This window comes from Suncus etruscus, chromosome 9, assembly GCF_024139225.1.
Source record: "Suncus etruscus isolate mSunEtr1 chromosome 9, mSunEtr1.pri.cur, whole genome shotgun sequence".
Classification (NCBI taxonomy): Eukaryota; Metazoa; Chordata; class Mammalia; order Eulipotyphla; family Soricidae; genus Suncus; species Suncus etruscus.
Window position 1 is genome coordinate 91,759,996 of NC_064856.1, and position 24,494 is coordinate 91,784,489.

General features: G+C 35.1%; 1 long non-coding RNA gene across 1 annotated transcript in view; it reads left to right on the plus strand.

Annotated features, from left to right (window-relative positions):
- Positions 1 to 24,494, plus strand: part of LOC126017947 (uncharacterized) — a 219,439-nt gene that overhangs the window by 2,310 nt on the left and 192,635 nt on the right. The gene's annotated exons all lie outside the window — the stretch shown is intronic.

Genomic DNA, 24,494 nt, shown 5'->3' on the forward strand with positions numbered 1-24,494 from the left:
TTATCCTCAAATTATATCTTAACCTTTCTCTCTCTTTCTCTCTCTCATACATCTAAGATATGTAGAAATATATATATATATACATACATATACCATGTGCATAATTTATATGCCTTCATTCTATACGCAAAAATTAACCTATAATGCTTAACCAAAAATAAACTCAGAATTTGATTTTTGGTAGTTTATTTTCTGGTCCTTTTGGCTGTTGTGATGGGGTACATTCTGAGGAGCAGAGTGGGTTCACCTATACTCAGCATGTACACAGCCATTCCTAGCAGTGATACATTGTGATAAAATTTAGGGCCAGGACAAACATATGTATGCTAATATAGTTTATAATAAAAGAAATGACTAAAACCCAGTATGCTTTGTTTTGTTTTGTTGTTGTTATTGTTATTTTAGGGCTACACCCACTGACTCTGTGCTCACAAATCACTCCTGGCCATCTTGGATAGACCATAGGCCATGTGCAAGGCAACTGCCCTCTCCACTGCACTATGGCTCTGACCCCTAAAACCCAGAATATTTTGAAAACAATAATTGTTAAATAAATCTAAGTAATTTTATGTATAACACAAAAGTCAATTTAAGAATATAACAATAAATTTTTGGTTTTATTTGTTTGTTTGTTTTGAGGCATAACCAACAGCACTCAGGGCTTACTCCCAACTCTGAGCTCAGAAATACTCTGACTTCATTTTTTCTGATGGCTGCATAATATGCCAACGTTCATATGTACCTGTTTTGTTTTGGTTTGGTTTGGTTTTTGGTATTTGGGCCACACCCGGTGATGCTCAGGGTTTATTCCTGGCTATGCGCTCAGAAATCGCTCCTGGCTTGGGGGACTATATGGGACGCCGGGGGATCAAACCACGGGTCCATCGTAGGTTAGCCTCTTACAAGGCAGACTCTCTACCTCTGCTCTACTGCTCTGGACCCTGTACCAGTTTCTTTAGCCACTAATCTGTTGCAGTACATCCGGGCTGTTTCCAGATTCTGGCTATTGTAAATAGTGCTGCAATGAATATAGGTATGCAGAAGGCATTTATGTATTGTGTTTTTGTGTTCCTAGGATATATCTCTAGGAATAGTAGCTGTATCATCTGGGAGTTCAATTTCCAGTTTTTTGAGGAATTTCCATTTTATTTTCCATAAAGTCTGAACTATACAGCATTCCCACCAGCAGTGAATTTTGCTATACATGGATAGAAACTATTATGTTGAGTGAAATAAGTAAGAGGGAGAGAGATGAACAAAGAATATTCTCACTCATCTGTGGGATTTAAGAAAAATAAAAGACAGTATTGAAATAATACCTAGAGACAATAGAGATGAAGGCTGGAAGGACTAGCCCATGATACAAAGTTTACCACTAAGAGTGGTGAGAATAGCATTTGGTGAGAGAAAAAAATGCCTGTCTCAAATACAGGCAGGGAATGGGAGAGGAGAGAGATGGTAGGCTTTGGTGGTGGGAAGGTTGCACTGATGATGGGGGGTGTTCTTTTCTATAACTAAAACCAAACTACAAATATGTTTGTAATCCTAGTGCTTAAATAAATATATTATATGAGAAAAAATTACTCTGGCAGGCTCAAGGGACATGAGATGAGAATCCTGGAACTGAGATGCCAGGAATTCAACCCAATTCAGCTGTTTTCAAGACAAAAACCCTACCTGCCCACTGTGCTATCACTCAGCCCAGCCCAGATTTTTGGAAGAGGATTGATATTATGAATTTAGAGTATATTCTGAATTTTATTTAAATCAACCATAATATAATAGAGGATGATTTTTAGCCCAACTAATCTTTAAACTCAAATTTGTTAACATATAATTATAAAATTTCAAGGTAAATATAATGTAGATAATTATACTTATTAGCTTTTAACACAAAATACAAATTTGAAGTAACTGGAATTCACAACATTGCAGATGGGAATGAAAATAATAAAAAAATGGAAAGTGAGAAATTGCTTATTAATTTCATGTGGCCTATTTTATGTAACATGCCTCAGAGAAATTACTGGCATGAAATAATATGTCTTATACAGGAATTTTTATTGAAGCTTTTACTTCAAAAGAAATAGGAAAAATACACAAATACTATTGAACAGAGGAGTGAATAAAATTTTATGGTATATTCATGCAAAAAATACTACCTTGCATAAAATATAATGAACCACTAAGAAATGTACCAGCATGACCACATTCAAAAGTAGTGGGTTGAGCAAAAGAAACCCAATATATGCAAAAGCATATATGATTTACATCTATACTTAAATAGTATAAGCTAAAACCAATCAATGGCGATATGTATCATAAAGTAGTTGCCTCTGGGTGAGAATTGACTGAGAAAGGTCAAAAAAACTGTTCTAGAGGTATGGAAAATTGATGGTTTTATTTGTATGTTATTACAGAGATGCATGGCTTTAGATTTACATTTTGTAAAAACTCATTTAATTTTACTCCTAAGGTCAGTGCATTTCATGACATGAAATCTTTTTGTTTGTTTGTTTGTGGCAACAATGGGTAATGCTAAAGTCTAACACCTTATTTTGTACACCGTAATTATTGCTGGCAGTACTCAGGAAATTGTATCTGGTACTGGATATCAAACAGAGTCAGCAGAGTGAAAGGAAGCACCTTAATTCTTTTCTATCTCTCCAGCTCCATGCAAAAGTTTTTCTTAATTCAAAACTAAAACCCATTTCTCAGTAACGTCCAACTCAGGATAACTTGAATCTTTGTTCCTTGTCATTTCACTTAAGAACCTTGCTGCTAGAATAAAGGTCAATAGAATGCTTCCTTTGATGAAACCGAGCAGAATGATATAACAAGCTTGAATAATTTGAGTCTGTTTATGTATCTGTTTAGAGGTAAGTGTACATCTGATAATCTTCAAAGAATACAATGAGCTCAATACAGAGCTTGGGCAATGCTCTCCGGGCAGATTAGGGGACCACATGCTATGCAAATTTGGGCTTTGTTCAGTTCTTTGAACAACCTCCCTGGCCAGAGCTTTCAGGATTCTTATGGGTAACATCACAGAAGCAAAATCTATCACTTTGAGTTGTATCTTAATGGGAAAGTACGTTAGGTATAATTTTTTTGATCATTCCCATCAATGCTCAGGGGTTACTCTTGGCACTGTGCTCGGAAAAATGCTCCTAGCAGATTCAGAGGACCATATGGGATATCAGGGATCAAACTCAGGTCACCACATGCAAGGTAATTGCCCTCCTCACTGTGCTCTCTTTGGCCCCGAATGTTAGGTATAATCTTAAGGCCTTTCTTCTCTTGATTATTTTCAATCTTAATATTTAGGACAGAAAATATGATTTGTTACATTAGTAAATGCTATTTTATATGAGACAAAATGTTTTTTCCATAAAACAAGCAAACCTATAATATGTCTAGAAGTAGGAGTATCAACAAACTTTACAAAATACTAATGACAATGAAATAGTTTTATATAGATCATATTCTTTAGAGGATAACACATGCTTATTTTTTTCTCTGTAAAATTTATTTTCCTGGGTTGAATAATTTTTGTTTCAAAAACAACTGCTAATGTTCCTTACTCCAATTTAGTATCACTTTAATCTCTTGGGTGAATTTGTTGTTGAAGCACTTGAAAAGGGCAGTCATTGCTTCTCAGAAAGTGAGAACTGAATGAAACAGAGCTTATGCTCCCATAGAGACCACACAAGTCAATGCATAATTCAGAGAAAATTTTAAGGTTTTTAGAGGTTCACTTGCCATTCAGGTAAGTCATTATTTGGCAAACTACTTCTATAAAGACTGAGATAATATTGGGCATACCCAGGTTCAGTCCATGACACTGTAAAGCCCCCAGGAATACCACACTCTACTAGTGAATATCCATATACAATGGGCACGCAACAACAGCAAAAACTCAGTTAGTAAATGTCTCAGACTTTTCAGTCTATGTGGCCTCCATTGCAACTACTAGTCTTGGCCATCGCAGCTCGAAATTCTACACATCGTATTAGCAAATAATCATGATTGTTCTAATAAAGTTTATTGGACAAAGTAAATGATTGGTCTATGGCTATAGTTTATAGACCTTTTAATTAAGATATTAATTTCATAGACTATATCTATGAGACCACAAGACTCATTTTCAAGTATTTCCTCTTTGAAACAAGAAACTGAGTCTCAAGGAGGATAAGCCTCCATAACTGAAGCTCACACAAATAAAAATTATTCTGGGCTAGGAACTCCAACTTATAATTAAGTGAATAATAATTATACTGCAGAAAACCTGTATATGTTCCAAGTTTTTAAAAATGCTGTTACCTTAGTTTTATTTTCTTCCTTCTGCCAACTCTTGATGCTCAAGTTCCTTAACTACATGTATATTCTAATTTATAGAAGTATTTTGAAACATATTTTGGTCCATAAATGTAAAATTAAAAACAAACAAAAAACACCTCAAAACAAATTGCTTCAAATGGGACCCAATATTTTAATTCCTTTATACTTTGCACTTTGTGTATGATCTCTCTCTCTCTCTTTTTTTTTCTTGATTTTGTGACGTTCAGTGATTACTCCTGCTATGCACTCAGAAATCACTCCTGGCTTGGGGGACCATATGGGATGCTGGGGGATCAAACTGCAGTCTGTCCTAGGTTAGCGCGTAGCAAGGCAAATGCCCTGCTGCTTGTGCCACCACTCCAGCCCCTGTGAATACATGATCTCTTAAAATCTCTAACACTATGATGTTTTAGAGATTCAGTTATACAAATCTACCAATTTAATTATGAATACTCTCAGAAGAAAGGAGTCTTTCATTAGTGCAGAAAGTGCATTTTGTCTTTTTTCTTCCTGGGAAAAAATGTCAGATCTAGGGTAGGCCTGGAATTCTTGAGTATTCTTTTTAGAGAATTTTCAATGTTAAGGCAAGAGCAATGATACAGTCATTACTGGCAATGATGGTGAAAGAAGAAGCCTGTGTCCTCTAGCCAGCTGCTGTGAACAGTTCCAATTTTGACTGGCCCCCAGTAACATTTTGTAATATTACTGAGAACTCCTGGATTTTAATGAATGGCAGTTAATAATTTCCCAAAACCACCAAATTATGTCTCAAACTCAGTTTTCCCATACTACCACCATGAAATGAGCCATATATAATTTAATACTACATGGGGACTTTCATCTTCTTTATACACTACTATCCAATAAAGTTTCTACCATCTATCTCTGAGTCTGAACATATTTATTACTCAATATTTTCACTCTTGATATTATTGAATATTGAGGAACCTGGAATCATGAAACAACACAGAGATCTGCCATCACCACTCCTGAATTATTATGAATTAAATTTTGATATAAATAAAAGTAACTACTTTAACCATTAAGGAAGAAAAAACACAGAGTTATCAATAGCTTAAAATGTATTTATTCCTGGGGTAGAAAATGTGTGAAGCTTATAAGATGTTAAAAATGTTCCGTTTCTAGAATGTGGGTCGGCTATACAGTTATCATAAATGTGTGCAAAAAACCTGATTAATCCATGTACTTATAAATTGGAATGTTGTTCTTTATGAAATGGTGTTTAGGAATAATACCAAATCACCCAGAACAAAAGTAGATTAAATAATATAGCAAAACTTTCTGAGTGACAAATATTAAGTGAGTGCTCATTAAAAGGTTTAGACCTCATATTCTCTCTTCAGCTTTATTTTTATAACACATTTGCCAAAGGAGAAAGGAACACTATCAATGATGACCAAACCACAGGTCCTGGAATATAGACATGCACTTAGGCACAACAACCTTCACAGAAGAGTGATCCTCTGTTTTCTGAGTACCTAGCTCTTTTCTCAAATTTCTATTTTGCTATACTGGATTTTTTGCTTTCAAACATATCCATATTATATCATTGATTCTTTCTGTAATAGTTTATTCCCCACCTATATTTAATGCAACTCCAGTTAGAGAACCAATGTTACTAGCCAGTAGTTGTCCTGAACAGCAAGGTTTATCTTTCTTCATTTTATCTGTCATCAAAAACTGTTAGTTTATTTAGAGATGTGCAAGGCATCTTTTTTTGAATCTTCTTCTCTGTGATGTCTTTACATTATTACTCAGAAAAATAATGAGGAAAAATCTGCCCAGAATTTGCTAAAGATTTATGTTTTCTGAAATCAGTTGTACAGCAAAGAACTTGTTATTTCCACTAAAAGGAGTAGAAAATTTTTGTTTTCAAAGTCTGTTCTGTTAGGAAGGACCATTATATACATACATACATACATACATACATACATACATACATACATACATACATACATACACACACAGACACACAGACATATATACGCACACACACACAAAACCCACAAAATAAATGCCGTGATCCTAAGTACTAAGTAGACAGAGTGACTGGTATCAGCCTAGTTTTGTATAGATGTCTGGAATTTTCTATTTCTGTTTGCTTGTTTTTCAATTGTTGGACCACAATTGACAGTGCTCAGTTCGAAACCTTGGCCCACAAAAATGAATATTATTACTGATACCTAGTTATGAAGTTTTTCATGAAATTTCCTTTTAGAGACCCTCCCCCAGAACTCAGCTAGTTTTACGTAAACCTACCTGCTAACCACAAATATTTGGTTTTCTCTATTATTGCTTTCTTTTATTGCTACTGGGATTAGTGTCAGTCAGGACTTGCTTATTTTATTGTAAAAATTCCCTTAACTAGTCTGTCCCAGAGACAAAACCTACCTCCTGAAATTATAGAAGTTTTTTTTAGTTAGGTCCAAAGATGGGGATCTCTTTCTGAAAACAAAACAAAACAAAACATTTATTGAAGTTTTACAATGAACTACCATTTTGTTGTTTCTTTTTATTTCCTGCCCCTTCCCTCATTTTTTGTTGTTTCTTATGAAAAACTCCGTAGAAAAAATTTGCAGATGTTTTGTGTTTTTGACAGGTGATGTATACTTGAAATTGTAACTTCTGGGTAAACTAATAAGTCAAGACCAGTTGGTGACAGAGACTTTCTTAAACCTATAAACTAAACACTTTTAAAGCATTGGGAGAATTGTATTCAGGGCTACATTTTGCCTTCTGTTGTGTACAGTACAATTGCCATACAGCTGAGAATTCTTGACTTAAGCTTTGTCAACTGTTTCCATCCTTGCCAACTTAGAGCATAACACTGAGTTTACTCCTGGTCATGTATTCCTAGCAGGCTCAGGTAACCATATCAGTTTCTAAGAGTCCTGATTGGCAGCATGATAGGCAAGTCCCCTCACTATGATATCATCACTCTGGCCAGAGGGTAACTTCAAATTTGTTCTGCATTCCGATATAGCATATTTATCAGCTACTCTTGTTTATTGCCACAAATTTTATTTGTCATCTGCCCAAACTTCTTTGTTCAAACCTTGAGTACGTTAATAGAGATGAGATGGAGCTTGTTTCTAAAGAATATGGAGTAGTTTAAAAAGCTTATGGAGAGTCAATTTCTTTTTTTTTTTTTTTGAGGTTAATGCCAGTACCATATGTTGAAAAAGCTAAGATAAATGGGTCATTCTCCAGATACATATTGTAAATGCTAATTTCCTAATCTGTAGAGAGAAAATAATGAATAGTACATTAAAATATACTAATACAAATATAATAAATATTTAAGATATCAATGGAAGGAAATGACTCCCATGGGAACTAGAACCTGCTAATCAGAAGCTCTTGACCACCATACTGCCCACCTCACAAAGAAGACATCATACCTGCACCTTCCTCACTTGCAGAAAGTTCCTAAGGATAGAGCCCTAAAGCAAAAAGTATGGTAAAAGTGATCTGGATGAAAGATTGCTAAAGCTTCAGTTAAGGCCTCAATCTAAATTTTTAAGAATTAGAGGTAATGGGGAGAAAAAAACTTTTATCTTGCAACTGCCCAGGCAAACCCTGTAAATTCCTTTGTTTATTCAAGCCACCTCACACCACTGAGAGCACTCTGCCTTCCTTTTCTAATACTACTTCTACTATGTCCTCTTCTACTTCTGTCTTTTCAAGTACAATGCAAGTTTCATATTACACAAGAATTTTGTCCCAACATCTCTTTTACCTGGATTCTGTGAGAAACTTCTTTGGGTAATTAAAAGCACTTTGAAATATAATTCTAGAAAGTAGAAAAATCTACTCAGGAAGAACTAAGTCAAACAGAGGGGCTTTGTTAGCAATGAAGTAAGATGGGAAGAACTATCTACCAGCGCAGAATGGAGTAGAGTTTCAAAGAAATGAGACTACGCGTGTGTGTGTGTGTGTGTGTGTGTGTGTGTGTGTGTAGAGTAAATTGCAGTCAGGTTTTATGTCTATCTAGCAAAGATAGAATAATGGAATGGCTGATATATTGTAGGTCCCTGGGTTCTGAACAAGAAAGGACGCCATCTTGTAAGGAACACATGTTGTAAGCCACATGTTAGACTTTCTCAAGCCTATTTTCTTTAACACCATTCCCAAGATCTTTTGGCATACCAGTAACCAATATGGAAAGGACACCAGTGAGAAGTAGAAAGGTACCCCAGCCAATAGTCAATCATTTTAAAGATCATCAGGAGCAAGAATTTTCCTGTATCTACTCCTTATATCTGATTTGTGATCTTGGGCATAGTGGTTCTTCTCTGAGAGATGGCCCTGATCAGTAAATATATGTCTTATGGCTGACGGAATAATGTTTTGTTTAACTTTACTCCAATTGTGTGATCTCATCCTTCTACTCTAACAATATGTTCTACTAGTTTATCACAAACCTGAACATTGCTATAAGGCAAAATGCAAGCATGCACAACTGAGGAAGACACAAAGATCTGGGTGTTGAAAGGAGATTAAGTGATTTATTGATACCCATCCAGTAACAATATCACAAACCACAGTGATGCAGGAGCAGTAAAGGTGCGCACGTGTGTGTGTGTGTGTGTGTGTGTGTGTGTGTGTGTGTGCGCGTGCGTGCGTGCGTGCGTTTGTAGTAGTTCACTCTTCCCAGGATCCTTAATATTTTCTTTTGTGTGTGTGTGTGTGGTTTTTGGGTTACACCCGGCAGTACTCAGGGGTTTTTCCTGGCTTCGTGCTCAGAAATTGCCCCTGGCAGGCACTGGTGGACCATATGGGACGCCGGGATTCGAACCGATGACCTTCTGCATGAAAGGTAAACGCCTTACCTCCATGCTATCTCTCGGGTCCCTAGGATCCTTAATATTTTCAAGAATGAAAATACTGATTAGTAATGTTGCTCAGACTCAGAGATAGGATGTAGAAAAATTTATTGAAAAGTAGAGGACAAAGTAGAACTTCCCAAAAGGGGAGGAATTTAGTTTAGGACAAAGTTAATATGGCTTGTTTTGTTTGTTTGTTTGTTTGTTTGTTTTAATAAGAAAACAATGTCTTGGGGTTGGAGAGATAAATCTAGGACCTAAGGTGGTTGGTTCGAATCCCGGTGTTCCATATGGTTCCCTGTGCCTGTCAGGGGCAATTTCTGAGCAGATGGCGGGGAGTAACCCCTGAGCACTGCTGGGTGTGGCCCAACCCCCCCCCAAAAGTTGTCTTTCTGCAGACCACAAAAGACACTTTGCATACCTTATCAATTGATAAAATTAGGAAAAAAGAAAGGATCCTATAGAGTGGTCTGGCTAGTCTAAGATCTTTGTATTTGGTCGCTTGCCTATGTATTGTCTATTATCTTATCCTCCTTGGTGAGGCAGAATTCTAAGGTACCAAATGGCAAAGATATGTGCCAGGCCCTTGGGATTAAATGAATATTAGGTCAATGGAATTGCTGGCAAAGAGAGAAAGAGACTTCCTTTTTCTTTTTTTTTTTTTTTTTTTTTTTTTTTTTTTTTTTTTTTTTTTTTTTTTTTTTTTTTGGTTTTTTTTGGGCCACACCCGGTGACGCTCAGGGGTTACTCCTGGCTATGCGCTCAGAAGTCGCTCCTGGCTTGGGGGACCATATGGGATGCCGGGGGATCGAACCGCGGTCCGTCTCCTAGGCTAGCGCAGGTAAGGCAGGCACCTTACCTCGAGCGCCACCGCCCGGCCCCGAGACTTCCTTTTTCAACAGTGTCAGAAAGAAAAAAGAGAGAGAATAAAAATGCCTGCCACAGAAGCAGACAGGGGAGAGGGCAAGGGAGGGCAGAAAGGAAACTGGGTACAGTGATAAGGAGAAATGTGCACTGGTGAAGGATATTAGAAACTATATGGCCTAAAGTAAATAATGAACAACTTTGTAACTGTATCTTATGAAGATTCAATTAAAAATTTTATTTATTTTTGGGGCCGGAGAGATAGTATGGCGGTAACGTGTTTACCTTGCATGCAGAAGGTCGGCGGTTCGAATCCCGGCATCCCATATGGTCCCGAGCCTGCCAGGAGTACTTTCTGAGCATAGAGCCAGGAGTAACCCCTGAGCGTTGCCAGGTGTGACCCAAAGACCAAGAAAAAAAAAAAAAAGTTTTTATTTATTTTTAAAAAAGAAAGAAGACAATAAAGGAGGAATGTCGCTGTAAGGGTATTTTTCAGATTATTAGTGAAGGTCAAGCTAGCTAAAGGTCAAGGTTAATTCTTCCTCAGTCTCCAATAGCCCATGCTCCCAGGTCAGAGACCTGAGATCCATAATTGTATAAAAGTGTTCTTGAAGTTTAACTTTACCCAAAGTCAACAAAATACAACAGGGCATCTTCTCACTGAGAGAAATTGCCACATGCTCCTTTATATAAGCCTATGACTAATCTGTTTTAGCTCTTTCTGACTGAATATTCCTTCTAAATGTTAAGAGCATAGAGAAGGGCTAAAGTTGAAAAAAAGCTTTAACATAGGATATTAAAAAAATTAGGGGCCGGAGATGTGGTGCAGCAGTAGGATGTTTACCTTGCACTTGGCTAAGCTAGGAGGGACCATGGTTCGATTCCAGGGCGTCCCATATAATTCCCCAAGTCAGGAGAGATTTCTAAGCACACAACCAGGAGTAAACCCTGAGTGACATCAAATGTGGCCCTAAAACCAAAAAAAAAAATTTTTTTTAAATTATGTTTTGAATGACATATTTAATACCCTATAAACTCAAATAACAGAAGGTATGTGTCATCTCATATCATTCTTTAAATTCTCCCCCAAATAATTACCATTTTATAAATAACTTTAAATTACTTTTTAGAACCCTTTTTATTCACATAAATGAAAGCAGAGTGACAGAAACATAAGACTATGACTGAGAAATATTTTTTAAAGTACTTAATAACAGTTTTGAACAAACCCCATGTTCAGGGGTTACTCCTGACTCTGTGAACAGAAATCACCTCTAGCAGGCTCAGGGGACCATATTGGATGCCAGGATTTGAACTACCATGTGTCCTGGCTTGGCCACTTGCAAGGCAAACGCCCTACCACTGTACACTCTCTGGTCCAAACTTAATTTTAATTGCACAAAAATAATTTATTCTTTCAAGTATAGATTGTACTTTTCTTTTAAACTAATTTATATATAGTTAGGTTCAATTTAATCACATTAACTATTTCACCAAGATTAAGTGACAAATATTTTACCTATATTTGTTAAATTTATACATATACTTATTTTTATTAATCTTATATCTAGTAAAAATTAAATACCCTAGGGGCTGGAGTGATAGCATAGCTAGTAGGCTGTTTGTGTTACATGTGGCCAACCTGGGTTTGATCCCCAGCATCCTATCTGGCCCCTTGAGCCTGCCAGAAATAAGTTTTTGAGTGCAGAGCCAGGAGTAACCACTGAGCACCACCAGCTATGGCCTAAAAAAATTAAAAACAAAACAAAATAAGTAGCCTTATAATTACATTACATAGAAACAAAGGAAAGGATCTAAGGGAGAAATTTTTCCAAGAGTGAGAATTAGATAAAGTTCTCAAAAATGTGGTTGGTACTTCCAAATATTTGGACTTGTTCTTATGGCCCCCATATACGCTGATAATGCCACATGGCATTGTTCCTTGTTTGCATAGACACATTAAATGGAAAAACACTATACATACAAATAAGATCTTATCTAATAGAGATTGGTACACACAAATCTTGTAGTGCAATGGAACCTTACACCCTGAACATTGACATAATGACCTGGCACAGGCCTCAGAAGAATAGGCATTTTCCATTCACCCCTGAACCAGGGAAGCTATCTACAAAACATTTAAGGTTTTTTATAACATCACCTGGAAGCAATCCTCTACCAGGGAAGACCCTACCGCTGCTCTGACATCGACCTGCTCAAAAGAGACTTATCTTAACACTAAGAAGACTTGACAACAACAACGACCTGTTTACAGGATATGGCTCTCTTCATTGCCCTTTAATTGTGAGGTGAAACTAGAGAATGCTCCACATCCCGATTCAATATAGGATATGAAGATTCCAGATCTTTAAAACAGAAACATGATACCAACAACAGAGACTGTGTGAAAAATAAAAGTGTGTTGGCACTACAGACAATGACTTGGATTGAACAAACTAGTTTGCCTGGAGCCTAGAGTTGGTCTTATGCCAGGAAACTTCAGGGGTAAAGTCTCCTTGTATTTAGGCCAAGGCTTTTCCTTTCCATGTCCCTCATATTTTGGTGGGCTTATGCAAACACTAATTCCAACTCTAACACCATTTTTACTATGCTCCTTTGACTCTAATCAAAAAAAAAAAAAAAAAACCACTTAAACTTTTGAGGTTAACTTAAACAAATATGCATATGCATGGAAATGTGAAAAAATACTATGCCTTTAATGTCTAAGGAGTTACATAAATTTTATGGCTTTAGATTGCTTTGTGTGCTGCTAAGAAATATTATAATGTATTACAATATGGGGACTTGAGGGACAAAATAATTTTACATGGGTTCTGTTTTATTTTTCTTAATGTTCTTTGGCCGAAAGTTCAAAGTTAAGATATCAGCAAGGGGACTTCTTCTGAAAATTCTGTTTATGGGTGATTGTCCTTCCATTGTAACTTTACCTTGTCCTCTTTCTTTGCATCTTGTTCTCATAATTAAAAATTAAAAATTAAAAAAGATACATAATTATTTACCAGTTCATAAAATATTCAAAATGATAGCTAGACAGAAAACAAATTTTTTGTAAAATAATATATATAAATTATAGAGGCCCAAAAGAAAGGACACTTTTTCTTAAATTAGGATTTTTTTTTTTATTTTAGGCCACAAACCAATGACACTCAAGGGTTACTCCTGGCTATGCACTCAGAAGTCGCTCCTGGCTCAGGGAGCATTTCGGATGCCGGGGGATCGTACTGTGGTCCGTTCTGGGTCAGCATGTGCAAACGCCCTACCGCTGTCCCATTGTTCCAGCTCCTAAATTAAGATATTTTTATAAGTCAAACTATACTGGTATCATAAAAATTAGATACTGTATTAAACATCCCAGATGTGACTGAGTCTGAATAAGTTAAAGCACACACATTATATAAAATGTTTGAGTAAAGTTCTACTACTTCTTCCATAGGCCAATTAGATTTGGGAAAGTTAGGGTGGAACTAGTCTAGCACCTGTAGGAGTCCTTGAGTTAGTATATGCAAAATTAGCATCAACACCTTCAATTTATGTACAAATTCCTTGTTATGGATTGCATTTTGTTGTCAAATCAATGAAGTTTCATGCAATCCTAGATCTTCAATATTGGTTTTCTTTATTATGTTTCTAAAACTTTATAGTACCATAAAAAGTTTATAGTGTTATAAACTAACTTTTGTAGACGATATGAGCTTTAGGTCAAGTTTTTCCTCTTTGTAAAAATTTTTATTGATAGGTAGTTTAATGTTAGGGTCCAGAGTTGAAGAACAAGACCACACAATTAAAATAAAGCAAAGCAAGACATTATTCCCTCAGCTACAAGCCCCAAACTGCTAGCCAAGTCAGAAGCCAGTTTATATTGGGAGGGGATGAGGAGGTTCTGGCTTTTGATGATCTTTAAAATGGTTGACTGCTGTTTAGTGTACTTTCCTACCACTCTCTTTTGTCTTTCCAGGTAGGCTATCTAGTATGAGGAAGTGTTAAATGGAGATTTAGGGTTGAGAAAGAGAAGCCTAAGAGGTTTACAACATAGAGCCCTTTACAAAATGACATCCATCCTGTTCTGAATCTAAGGCCCCACAATCCCTCCTCTTCTTTTAGACCTGAGTCAAATCCTTGACTCTCCTTGAGGTTCCTTGTCCAGATCCCTACTTATGGGCACATACTGTCTTAATTGTACCTATGTGTGCTTGACTACAGCAGGTGAGGAAATTAATTATGCAAGGGCTTATTCTATTAAGAGAATCATAAACAGAATAAACAGTGGCCTCACCAGGGTGGTTATCAGGGAGATTTTCTAGGGTGATTGAGTGAACCACTGTTCAAACTAGGAGGCAAAATCTTTCTGCTGCATTACCATCTCTGGTCATCACCTGCTGTAGCATCCCCTGGATGACCTTCAATATGATTGCATAGAAGCAACACTGTTCCCCTAGGTCCATACACTGTCCATCTAGATCCAAACTCCTCCTGTTTTGAGGGGTTAATCCAGAAAGTGCTCTAGATGTACACAACCAAAAAACTTTGAAAATTTCTGGGGAAGTCTGATCTTAGGCTCTCTTCTACTCTATGCTTGATTGTGGGGCTTACACTGGCCCCTTAAAGCAGTGTTGAACTGCTTGCTAGCTCCTCTTATTTGCTTTAACTAATGCTTCCTTACTAGAAAGTACGCCTGGGAGTATTCTCTTAATGGGAGCATTCTCTTAATGGTCCTATTGAGTATCTCAGGAGCCCATAGTTGTGCCCATGTTCCCATGGCATTATGCTTCAAGGGTGGAGAAACCCTGTATCTTTTAGGCCAAGAGAATTCTATGCCTAGACAAAAAAAAAAAAAAAAAAAAAAAAAAAAAAAAAAAAAAAAAAAAAAAACCACGAAACCTTGCCACACCAGCCTTCATTTCTTTTTCTTTCTTTCTTTTTCTTTCTTTCTTTCTTTCTTCCTTTCTTCCTTTCTCTTCCTTCCTCTTCTTTCTTTCTTCTTTCTTTCTTTCTTTCTTTCTTTCTTTCTTTCTTTCTTTCTTTCTTTCTTTCTTTTCTTTCTTTCTTTCTTTCTTTCTTTCTTTCTTCTTTCATTTCTTTCTTTCTTTCTTTCTTCTTTCTTTCTCTTTCTTTCTTTCTTTTCTTTCTTTCTTTTCTTCTTCTTTATCTTTCTTTCTTTCTTTCTTTCTTCTTCCTTCCTTCCTTCCTCCTTCCTTCTTTCTTCTTTCTTTCTTTCTTCTTTCTTTCTTTTTTTCTTTCTTTCTTTTCTTTCTTTCTTTCTTTCTTTCTTTCTTTCTTTCTTTCTTTCTTTCTTTCTTTCTTTCTTTCTTTCTTTCTTTCTTCTTTCTTTCTTTCTTTCTTCTCTATTCTTCTTTCTTTCTTTCTTCTCTCCTCTTTCTTTATTCTTTCTTTCTTTCCTTACATTGGTGTTTAATTGTTTATTGTTACTGTTGTTTTTTGTCATTGCTTGTTTTTTTTTTCTTTTCCCATTTTCTTTTAAATTGATATTGATAGTTCCCAGATGGACTCCTCCCAGTGTTTTTTTTTCTTTTTTTCCCTAGTAGAACCACAGAAGTTGAATTATCTTGTTCTTTCTCACAAACTGAAGGGGGAAAAAGTGAATGGCATCAGGAGAAAACAGTAGCATGAACATTGATTGAGTGGAAATAAAAATGTTCATACCTAAATACCAAACCCAAAGTCAACGACAACAAAATCAAGGTTTCCGATCTACAAGTCATATACAAAAGATTCCTGTTATGTTTGAAGTCCAGGGGACAAAGGGGGGAATTATGGAATGCGTGCCTGAAACAGGGGTGGAGGGAGACAACACTGGTAGTGGGAATAACCCTAATTCACTGTCATTATGTACCTTAAATATAACTGAAAGATTTATAATTCACATCGGTCACAATAAAAATAAAAAAAAAATCCTAAGAGGTTTACAACATGGAGCTCTTTAAAAAATATCATCTCTCCTGTTACAAACCCAAGGCCCCACAGTAATAAATTAACTTTGTAGAAGACATGAGGTTTAGGTCAAAATTTTCTTTGTAAAGTTTTTATTGATTGGTACAGTTGTTTGTGGTTTCTTTGGTTTTCTGTGAATGCCCAATTTAGTAATGTCAAATTGTAGTAACATCAGAGTTTATAAAACTGTTCCAACTGATTTTGCACCATTATCTAAAACCAATTGTGTATATCAAAATAGCTCTCTATATTTTCTTACTCTAATTATCTGAAAGAAGAAAAAATGTGATGTCTATAATACATGTAGAATTAAAATGTGTTTCAATCATTTCTTATAGATTAGTGGAAGAAATAGAAGTATTTGGTGGCGAGAGGAGGGGGCAAGATAGGGCCACACCTATTTCTCATTCTGCTAAGGAGTGACCTTTGAGCCACTAATGTTCTGGGAATCCAAATTAGAGTAAGATGATTGACAGACAACTGTTTTTCCTTCTGATGAACTTTGTGGCCCATATATTTTGAGAAAATTGTAGGTCATGTGAAGTTCTTTGATATCAAAAGAAAAGAACAGTGTATAGGAAAAGTGTGATGCACTTATCTTAAAGTAAGTGCTAAAATAAAATAAGCAGAAGTGAAACCAGAGGAGAGTACTAGAGTAATTAAACATGCAGATACTGATGGAAGGAGAAATAAATGTGCATATACAAGACTTTGATTCCATTATACACTTTATGTGCCCCAATATTATTAAATATAGTCCTAAAGTCCCCAGTGCATTACTAGGAGTGATCCTCAAATTCTTCAACTCTGTAGGAAATCAGCAGAGTTGTATTTTTATGACTTGACATTGAATTTTCTGTCCTGGATGGCATAGCATTCTGTCTGGCTGACCCTAGGCCCCCGAAAATGACTAGGGAGGTCTCTATTTAATACCCATCAGATAAGGGGCTAATATCCAAAATATACAGGGCACTGACAGAACTTTACAAGAAAAAAACATCTAATCCCATCAAAAAATGGGGAGAAGAAATGAACAGACACTTGATAAAAAAAGAAATACAAATGGCCAAAAAGGCACATGAAAAAATGCTCCTCACACTGATCATCGGGAGATGCAAATCAAAACAACGATGAGATACTATCTCACACCACAGAGATTGACACACATCACAAAAAATGAGAACAATCGGTGCTGGCAGGGATATGGAGAGAAAGGAACTCTTATCCACTGCTGGTGGGAATGTCTAGTCCAACCTCTATGGAAAACGATATGGACATTCCTCCAAACACTGAAAATTGAGCTCCCATTCGACCCAGCTATTTCACTCCTAGGGATATACCCTAGGAACACAAGAATACAATACAGAAACCCCTTCCTCACACCTATATTTATTGCAGCACTATTCACAATAGCCAGGCTCTGAAAACAACCAAGATACCCTTCAACAGACGAATGGCTAAAGAAACTGTGGTACATATACACAATGGAATATTATGCAGCCGTCAGGAGAGACGAAGTCATGAAATTTTCCTATACATGGATGTACATGGAGTCTATCATGCTGAGTGAAGTAAGTCAGTGGGAGAGAGAGACGCAGAATAGTCTCACTCATCTATGGGTTTTAAGAAAAATAAAAGTCATCTTTGCAACAATCCTCAGAGACACTGAGACACTTAGAGAATGTGAATAAATGAGAGTACTGGAAAGCCTGTCTAGAGTACAGGTGGGGGTGGGGTGGGATGGAGGGAGATTTGGGACATTGGTGGTGGGAATGTTGCACTGGTGAAGGGGGGTGTTCTTTATATGACTGAAACCTAATCACAATCATATTTGTAATAAGATGTTTAAATAAAGAAAAAAATGCAAAAAAAAGAAAAGTAAAAAAAATAAATGCATGTAAATGTCAATGATTAGTACATCAAAATTAAAAGACAACATTTTATCATGTAAGGTAAAAACAGAAGTTCCAGTTCGAGACAAAGTGTAAAACTCTCAGGTGAAATATAAGGTCATACATATGTAAAATATTAATGAATATCATTTGTCATATCATGCTTCCAAAATTAAGTAAAAATGAGTAGGAACTGTATATTAGAATATATTTTGAAAAAAAAATAAATACATGTTTTCATGTTGATAAATATTATTTATTCTCCAAAAGACACAGACTAAACCTTTAATAATTAATAATAGAGGTTCAACAATAAAATAAACACCTAAAATTATAAATTATGATGTCAACATCTTTCTTAGTAACTTAATGATTATCTAATTAATTTTAATAATATAGACTTCAGCACTATAATTGAACCTCTGCTAATTGATTTTAGATCACCTTATATAAGGTTAACAAAATCTATACTTTTTTCCTTTCTAAACACCATAGAATGTTAAACAAATTGGCTATATAAAATTTTAATATATGTAGAATAATTATAACATATTTTATCATATTACACTCCACCATGAGTAATTTCTTGAATGTAAAATCAGGAATAAAGCATGAGCATCACTAAAACACAAAATAGGAAATTAGGATGCAATATGTAATGAAAACTCAAAATATTTTAATTTTTAGTTAAAAATCTTTGCACATTTTTTCTTTTTATAGATGATTTTAATAAAGAATTATACCTCACATTTGTTGAAGAAACAAAGTTAAAATTGGACACGAATCTGCCCAATGTAGTCAAAATAAATAAACATATCTACTAGTGTCATAAGAATAAAGATACAAGAAGCTATATATATATATATATTTCAGAAAATAAAAATATGATTTGACTATAAATAAAAATAACAATGTAAGAAGATATGATTGTAGGAATACAAATTAATGTAATATACAACTGTAAGAAAAAGATGAAAATCTATGGGTATATCTTTAGAAAAAGCAGGAACATTTGCAAAAATTCAAAACCCATTTCTGATAAAACATATTTTAGAAAAATATAGAATAAGAACAAAAGAATGTTGTAATTTGATAAAAGGAAACAATAAAATATATATTATGTTATGATTAATGAAGAACAATTATAACCACCTAAAATAACAATATGGATATAGCTAGGAAGATACACAATGGGATGAGCACTATAAGCATGCACTTGCTTTGTATTCTGGAGATCCTGATTCAGTTTTCTGTTTCACATTGTCAGGAACAATATCAAAGCAGTGGGCTAGAAGAGCTCTGAATATCAGTGGGCGTGTCACCCAAGTCCAAATATATTATTTTTAAAATAAAACTATAAATAAAGCAAAGCTCACTTTCTATTTCTGGCTTAGCTCAGTGGAAATTGTAACAAGATCAATTATTTAGGCTTGTAAAACTATGAAGATCAGATTAAAGTGGAACAGAAGGGAAACTTTCTCTTCAGATAACTCTATCATCTTTGAGGAAAATTATATATAAACTTACCAAAATAGCAACAAGAATTAATAATTGAGTTATCCAAGGTTGGAAAACACAAACTCCCTTGCATTTTATGTCAGGGATAATGAGCAATGTATTTTTAACAAATTTACAGTATTTATACTGACATATGAATCAGATTTTTAAAGAAATTTGACAACTGATTGTAATCACACACTTAAAACTTCATAACACTCTGAGTGAAATTAAAAAATACATATGTAAATCAAATATACTTTAAATATATTACCCTAACAGAAAGAAGATTCAGTATTACTAAGTTTTCATTTCTCTCTGAATTTCTCCACAATATAATGCAATTCTAATCACAATCACAGCAGGCTTTCTAAAGAAAAATAAGTTGTTTGTAAAACATATACCTTTCAACACACATATATAACCAAAACAACCTTGAAAAATGTTTGGAGTACTTTTTCTATAGATGTAAGTTTATTTATAAACTTTCTGGTCAATTGATTATTGACAAAAATGCTAAGGCAGTTCAATTGCGAAAGATTCATTTCAAAAAGTCATGCTGAAAATATTCAAAAATATAAATTTTGATCACACAATATATGAAAATAATTACAATTGAAACAGTTATTTGAGCAACGTCCATATTGTTTTTCAAAAGTGCTGGACTAATAGGCATTCCCAAAAGCAGTGAAAGAGAGTCCCTTACTCCCGACATATTCTCCAGCACTGGTTGTTCTTGTTCTTTATAATGTGTGCCAGTCTCTGTGGTGTGAGATAGTACATTATTGTTGTTTTGATTTGCATCTCCCTGATGATTAGTCATGTGGAGCATGATTTTCATGTACCTTTTGGCCATACGTATTTCTTCTTTGAGGAAATGTCTGTTCATTTATTCTCATTTTGGATGGGATTAGTTTTTATTTTTTTCTTGCTCACTTCTCCCAGTGTTTTGTATACCTTAGAAATTAACCCCTGGGGCCGGGAGGTGGCGCTGGAGGTAAGGTGCCTGCCTTACCTGCGCTAGCCTAGGAGACGGACCGCGGTTCGATCCCCCGGCGTCCCATATGGTCCCCCAAGCCAGGAGCGACTTCTGAGCGCATAGCCAGGAGTAACCCCTGAGCGTTACCGGGTGTGGCCCAAAAACCAAAAAAAAAAAAAAAAAAAAAAGAAATTAACCCCTTATCAGATGGGTATTGGCTGAATAGTTTCTCCCATTTTTTAGTTAGTCTTTGTATATTAAACAATATTTCCTTTGAGGTGCAGAAGTTTCTGATTTAATGTTGTCCCATTGATTTATCTTTGCTTCTACTTTTGTGATTAGTGGTGTATCATCCTTGAAGATGACTTGAGCTTCAATATCATGGAGGATTCTGCTATATGTTCCTCTAGGTACCTTATGGTTTCAGGTTTGATACCAACGTTTTTAATCTATTTTGATTTGACATTTGTGTATGGCATTAAATAAAAATTTGAGTTCTCTTTTTTTGCATGTAGTGACCAGTATTTTTCCCATCACAACTTGTTGAAGAGGCTTTCTATACTCCACTTTGTATTTCTTGCCCCTTTATCAAAGATAAATTGATTTTATAGCTGAAGATTCACTATTGAAGTCTATTTTATTGATTTAAGTGTTGGAGTATTCCTCAAAAAACTAGATATTTAGCTTCTATATGATTAAATTACCACTTCTATGGATATACACTAGGAACTTAAAACAATTCAGAAAGGACTCCTTTATCCCTATGTTTATTGCAGCACTATTTACAATAGCCAGAATTTGGACATAATCCAAGTGCCCAAGAACAGATGTTTATATAAAAAACTATGGTACATCAACACAATTGAATAATATACAGCTGTTAGAAAACAATGAAGTCATATAATTTGCTTATGCACAACTGAATATGGAGAGTATTATTCTAAATAAAATGAGTCAGAACCACAGAGTTGGAACAATGTCATTCATTTGTGGGATATAAGAAAATAAAAGATATTATGGTATATCCAAAGACAATAGAGATGAAGGCCAGGAAGACCAGTGTAATGTACCACAAGTAGTGAAACAGTGCAATTAACGTAGAGATGGGATTACTAAAACAAATATAGTTGGAACAGATCACACTGGACATGAATATTTGTTCTGAACAGAGATAAAGTGATGCCCATGGTACCCCTTTATCAACATTAGTGCAAATCACAGTATCTAAAAGGAAATAAAGGGAGAGAGAAAAAAAACAGAGAGAAAGAGAGAAAGAGGAGTAAAATGCCTGCTCAAGAGGCAGGCAAGAGGAATATGGGAGGGAAATTGGGATCATTTGTAGCAGGAAATATGAACCTTTGAAGTGTGATAAACATTCTAATATAAAATTCAGTTGAACAACTTTATAACCCACAACTTTATAACTTTATAGCCTTTTAACTAAAAGGAAAAAATTGAAGCAGTTATTTCTAATATGTAAATTATATATCTATTATTAAATTTATTAGAAGTTACAAAAAAGGGGGCAGAGCAGAGGTGCGAGCAGTAAGACTTCTACCTTGCACGTGCTAGCTTAGGATGGACGTCGGTTCAATTCCCCAGTGTCCCTATTGATCCCCAAAGCCAGGAGCAACTTCTGAGCACATAGCCAGGAGTAACCCCTGAGTGCCACTGGGTGTGGCCCAAAAACAAAGCAAATAAAAAAAACCCAACAAAAGTATTAGTTTCAGGATAGCATATATCAAATATATAATACACTACAAAATGTAAAACAAAAGCTTTTATGTTTTTTTAATATTCTTAAAAGAGCCAAGAAATGAGAACCAAAGACATAGTACTACAAATAAAAATCTTGTAGCATGCAGCAACCATGTTCAATACCTGGCAACACATGTACATGACCCTTAGAACACTCCTCACCCCAAGAAGGAATGTTCCATCAGCACAGAGGCAGGAATAATTCTTGAGTAAAGTCAGGCATGCCCATAAACTGAAACGTAAAGTAAATGGAAATTACATAATACTATATTAAGGCCTCATTACCTTTAAATGTCTTATATTTCAAAGACTACATTTATAACAAGCTAGAGATATATTTGTCAAATAATTGATATGGAGAACTTATAGACACTATATTTTTACATAAAAATTCAATTATTTCATTAAATGCAAATATTTAAATGAATTTTATCCAATACTCCACAAAGATTTTAAATAAGACATGAAAAGTGATTCAACATTATTTTTCACTAGGCAAAGAAAAAGAATAAAATCACACTGATCTGTCATCAACTAGACTTTGGTGAGAACGTGACTTAATGGTTGCATACAAGCTTTGTGCGTAGTAGGTCATGAAAGTGTTCCTGACACTCTTCAAAAATGATTTAATTAGTGAAGAGAGTCACGGTCATTCAATATTTATATTGTATTATAGAAGATGCAAACTAGTGTATTATGACAAATTGCAGACAAATATTATTGTCAAAAATATGTGGGAAAAAGAAATTCAGAGTCACAAGAAATTCATGCACAATGATTGTATGTTTATTTCATTGTATGTTTATTTATGTTTATTATGTTTATTGTATGTTTGTTTGAGTTTATTTCTTTGATTAGAGCATTGTTTACATGTTGTTAACATATACATAGATAAAAACCTAGGAAATATTATATAGATTATATTTAAATATATAATATATTGAACATCCTTCAATAGTTATAAAAGCATTCTTAAGACATTAAAACATAAAGTCTAGAACAGTAATGAGAGTAGCATGTTAGTCTTGCTTGCTGAAACTTGTTTAATCACTAATATTTCATTTGATTCCCAAGAGGATTTCCAGGTGTGATCCCTGAGAGCAGAATGAGGAGTAAGACCAGAACACTGCCAGCTTTGGAAAAAAGGAAAAAAAAGGAAAAAAAGGAAAGGAAAGAAGGAAGGAAGGAAGGAAGGAAGGAAGGAAGGAAGGAAGGAAGGAAGGAAGGAAGGAAGGAAGGAAGGAAGGAAGGAAGGAAGGAAGGAAGGAAGGAAGGAAGGAAGGAAGGAAGGAAGGAAGGAAGGAAGGAAGGAAGGAAGGAAGCATGGGAGGAAGGAAGGAAGGACGGGAGGAAGGGATAGAAGGAGGGAGGGAGGGTGGAAGATAGAGAGGAAGAAGAGATTGAGGGACTGGATGAGGGAGAAGGAAGGAAATAAGGAAAAATGGAATAAAAAGAAAACTATACATTTTTATAACAAGGACAGTTTTAAAAGGATTAAAGCAAGTTCCAAGTGATACAGTGAGAATAATATACAATGCATTAACACAATATTCACACAGTTAAATTTATATGTGAACAGAGTCTTTTTTTGAGAGGGGGACAGGAGACAGGTTATATCTAGCATTGCTCATGCTTTGCTTTGACTTTGTGCTTAAGGGTCACTCTTGGTAGTGCACAGGTATGTGTTCTTAGAGATCCAACCAAGACTGGCTGCATGCAACACAGCCCCCAGAAAAAATAATTTATAGCATACATCACTCATACAGTAGTGTTAAAATTGATAATACTTTTATACAAAAAATAATCAACAACCACTACCAACAAAGTGACTGTGACCCATTACCACTGTTTGTCATTTCTGGTCTGATCTTCATTTTTCTACTGCTTATTTAGCAGTTACATAATCTAAGGTCAAGGTTTATCATTGTTCAGCACTGTTTTATTTTACGGAAAAATTATTTCAAGATGAGATATATAAACAGACATAAATAAAAATAATCCACAATAGTTAAATCACCATTCAAACAAATATCAGAATTCTAAATGTATTGGATTTATGCTATATAGTTTTAAATAATAGGATGTCAAGCTAGAAGAATTTAGTGAAAGCATGATTATTCATAATTACATCAATGTATTTTCAACATCATCTTATGAAAAGCTGATCCAAACAAGTAAAGAACTGTAAAATTTTTACAAAAATAGGCTTAAACAAATATGAAGCATTTGTCAAGACTCTATGTTACATCAACAAATTTGAACAAAATTGTCTAAGATTGAAGCTTCATAAAACATACACTAAAACAGTTGAAATACAATGGAAATTCAATAATGGTTCCATATCTA